The sequence below is a fragment of the Schistocerca serialis genome, chromosome 7, assembly GCF_023864345.2.
Source record: "Schistocerca serialis cubense isolate TAMUIC-IGC-003099 chromosome 7, iqSchSeri2.2, whole genome shotgun sequence".
NCBI classification, from domain to species: domain Eukaryota; kingdom Metazoa; phylum Arthropoda; class Insecta; order Orthoptera; family Acrididae; genus Schistocerca; species Schistocerca serialis.
In genome coordinates, this window is record NC_064644.1 from 82341541 (window position 1) to 82346098 (window position 4558).

Sequence of the window (4558 nt, forward strand, 5' to 3'; positions counted from 1 at the left end):
GATTTCTTTTTACAGAAAGTCATGCACACCTTTGTTGCACATAGAAAATCAACTTTTGATTTAATTGTATCATTTGGCTTTGGTTCTGAACACCACCAAAAACAAAAAACAGGTTGGAATCCTGATATAATTTATTTTCTGCTTCACACTGTTTCTCTAGATCTGGCCACTTACTAATTTAGCTTGGACCAGTTTCTTCAGCCTCTGATATATGGTGGATACATAATGGTTTTTTCCATTACATTTTTGCCACGGAACATCTATGGAATCAAATCCTTGAAGAGAGAACATTTGGATGTCTGCCGCTTTCGCCACTGGAGAGCAGCGCCAGGTGATAGATGAGGTCGATTAGACAGGAGATATAGGTAATCGAGAGTGGACAGAGCTATCACAAGAAGAAGAAAAAGAATAAGCGAGTGGATTGGGGGTGAAAAAATGCCAACAATTGAAAGTGCACAGATAATGAAATAATTTTCTACTTTTCATAACTGGATACATAGCATGTTTTTAATTTGTGTAATGTGTATGGAGGAAGATGTAAGTCTGTTTGGTTTTCATTTCATACAAAGGGTATTTAATTTCGTCAATATTAAGAAACTTTGAATTGAACTGAGTCTGACTTAATTATTATTTGAAGCAGCTCTCCCAGCTTTTGGTGTCTGTAAAGTTTCTGAATTTAGAGTGACTAAAGTATACGTGAAAAGTGTCTCACATTAATCTGAATTTTTCAGATAATTTTAATTTTGTATGGCCATTATTGTTAATTGTAAAAACTTTGTGGAATCCTGTTTTGCATTGAGAAGGTAACATTTCCAGAAAAAATCATATTCCTACATGCTTGCTTATTTCCAGTTGCGGAGAGAACTATTAATTAGTTGGTATCTGGGCGGGTGTATTGAGTAGTTCAATAAAGATTTGTTGGCATTGGCTACTAGGGTAACCATGTGAAACTTTCCCAATTTTATAGTTGTAAATATGACAGTATTTGTAATAAGTGTAGTCATTGGAATAAGTGTTGTCATCAGAATGAAGAGAAAACATCTTTACAAATGAAACAAATGATATGAAGTAATTATCATGAATTCATGGGTACATCTTTGTATATACATTTCCATGTGTAAAAATGTGGTCTGTATTTGGAATGTTTGTCCTGGATTGTATGATATGCAGAGATCAGGGACTGGCAATAGGGCCACATAACTTGTAACTTTAACTTGGCAAACATCATCAGTTACAATAAGCCCATCAGGCGATAGTAGCAATATGTGAATCACAGTTCAAGACTACAGTGACAAATATCAATAAAATCTTCTCAGTTACAGTCCATGTCACTTTGAATAAAACACTCAAGTCTTCGATAGCTGTTTCTGCCAGTGTCATCAGGAGTTAACTCCCAATGATGGGGACAGCTACTGAAAGCAAGAGTATTTTATTCGAACTGACACATTTTGTAAACGGAGAAGATCTTATTGAAGCTTGCCACCACGAAAGACTCTGAGGACACAATGAAAAATAAGTTTGTCACTTCAGAAAGTATATTCATTTAGAAAAGTCATATTGTAAGATGGGCAGCGATTATGAATTACTGCAGTGGTCATGGTGACAATGCTATATACAAGCTATCCAGTTAATAAGTAATTTAAAACAAATAAAATGGTATTTGTAATGAGATAATATGAAAAGGAAGTTTCTTATACATCTTTAATACATCAGCTTTGTAAAATATTGGAATGCAGATGGGCATCCATGGTGCTCTTTTACCTGTGATAATTAAAAACCTCTTTTATGTTAAAATTTTCCACAAATAGTAAGTTTTAGTGCAAAATCAATATGCAGCGTCAAAAGCTACTTAAAAAACCTTCTGACGATATCTCATTCATCCTTGTATGATTAGTATGTGATGAGAAAAAGGGTAAGTGTTTTGACAAATAATATAAGAAAATCATTTCAAAAGTACTACACACTGTGCATGTGACATGATAAAGTTAAATTCACGTCAGTTGTGAGTGAGACTTTAGGCACGTGTTTGCTTGTTTGCATGGCTGTCATGAGCAATTTCATTTTAATATGGAAGCTGAAACCAAGTCACATAGTGAGGAGCGTTCCTACATCAAAATCGGATTCCTATATGGAAAGAACCCGACAGAAATTTACAACGCTTTGAGAGAGATGTGGGAACAGTGTAGTGGATTGTAGCACAGTATCACAGTGGTCTGCTCATTTCTGTGAAGATCGTGTAAGCAATGAAGACAATTCAAGAAGTGGAAGGCCATCAGCTTCAACAGACTACACCTCTCAGGTTACTGTTAATATTTTGAGAAGGGATCGACGAAAAACTTGTGAGGAAATTGCGTATGAGGCTGGAATGTCTGTCACTTCATTTTACAGAATTATGAATGAAAAATTAAAACAGAAAAGTTGCACGATATGAGTGAAGAGTGAAAAGAAGGTCGCAAAAGAATAGGAGAAGAATTGCTTCAGTGTTATCAAACAGAAGGAAAACAGTTTCTGAGACAGATTGTTCCACTTCATGGAAACCTCTGAACGAGATTTTAAGCCAGAGCTGAAGTTTCACTCATCACAATGGAAAAGTTCTGACTCTGCACAAATGGAAAAATTCTGCCAGCAACAGTCAAAGGTGAAATTGGTGATGATCTCTGCATATGCAAGAATGGAGTTATCACTGCAGACAGAGTGCCCCAGCAGATGTCTGTAACAATCTGCGACCATAGCAGCAGTGTGGTTCCTAACTGAAGCATCTAGAACCACTCGGCCACAACAGCCGGCTCATACATTTCTAATAGGGACGCACCAGACTTTGTTTCCCAAATTGAAGAAATAACTCCATGAAAAACATTTTGATGCAGTTGATGTAGCTCCCATAAAGGTGACTCAATTAACCAGACAGCCCAACGATGAAGGTGTCCTTTCCAGAACACAGAAGTTGCCAAAATGTTGGGAAGCTGTCACAAGCAAGAATGGAGGCTATATTGAAGGCCTGTAAAGATATTTTATAAAAGATATTATTTTCTTCAATTCTATCTTACAGTATGCAGAACCTCTGAAATGACTCTCGAATATGATTCCGTTTTAGCATCATAAAGTAAGGATCGAGCAGAGGCGCTGTGTGCCGGTAAGGTTCAGGCACATGCCATGTGATAGTGGCTGCTTGGGACCGTTTCCCTGCAAGCTGTTGTGGGGGCGGCAGTTCTTGGAAGGATTACCAGCTGCGTAAACAGCACAGTGTGGCTGCATGCTCTCCCAAGTATTGGTCAGAGGAGCATCGGATGGCATGGCTGCAAACTCCAGGCCAGGGCACACCCCACACCACGCCAGGGGTCAGGCTTTCTGGGAGTGGCCAGGTGCCTCGAATGTGCCGTCCAAGTGCACTGCCTGTATTGCTCATCACTGTTTCTGGCTGTAAAGATGTACCCTATGGTGTTCTTACTACATCTACAACTATGGTCCTCAGTCACAGTAACACATGTGCTGGTGTGCACATAGTCCAGACAAATGGTGATTCTTGTAGCAGTCTTTTTGACAAGATTTCTATACTGATACCGAGTGATTCAAAAGAAAGATCAGATTTCAGCTGTTTATTACAGGCAAATTACAAAAGATAGAAGCACATTGCGCATGTCACTGGATGGAGGAAAGTTCAAAGTTTTGACACAGCTGCACTGTTTTTTGAATGTAGCAACATGGCGACTACACTACAAGGGACATCATTTGATGTGTTGGAATTTGTGCGAAGTCAATCAATTTTTCAAATGGAACGTGTGGTCCACTGAAGATCCAACAAGAAGCCGCCTCTGCACAAGCAGATTTATGACTGGCATAAAAAATCCTGATGAAAATGTTGAGCATACCAAAAATGCAGTCACATGGAGCCCTTAGAAGTCCACAAGATGGGCAGGCCAGGAACTTCAACTTCCTACATAACTTTGTGGTGTATTCTGAAACTACACTTGCATACGAAACCTTACGAGTTGCAATTACTGTAGTAATTGCATCCCGGCAACCGTAACAGAAGGTATGCATTTTGCATTTCAGTTCTTCAGGATATGGCAGGGGATACTTTTCCCAAATGACTCATCTTTTTGGATGAATCGACGTTTCATCTATTTGGTAAAGCAAACCGCCATAATACAAGTATTTAGTGGTCACAAAATCATGGAATCGCCATCGAACATGAAAGAAATTCATTAAAAGTGAATGTGTTTTGTGCCATTTCTGTTCACAAAGTTTATGCACCTTCCTTTTTTGCAGAGGAATGTTGTACCTGGACTCTGGACATGCTGCAAAACTGGTTCTTTCCTCAAGTTCACGGAGATTCCAATGATTTCATTTTTCTGCATCACTTTCACCTTGAAGTGCAGCGTTATTTCAAGATCACCATCACACAATGTTGGACTGGAAGAGGTAGACAACAAGAACTTGTTCATTGTTTTTGGTCTCACAGGCCACCAGACGATTTGTTTCTGTGGGGGTACACAAAAGACACTGTCTTTGCCTCACCTATGGCACATACTCTTCAAGAACTGAGAAATTGAATTGT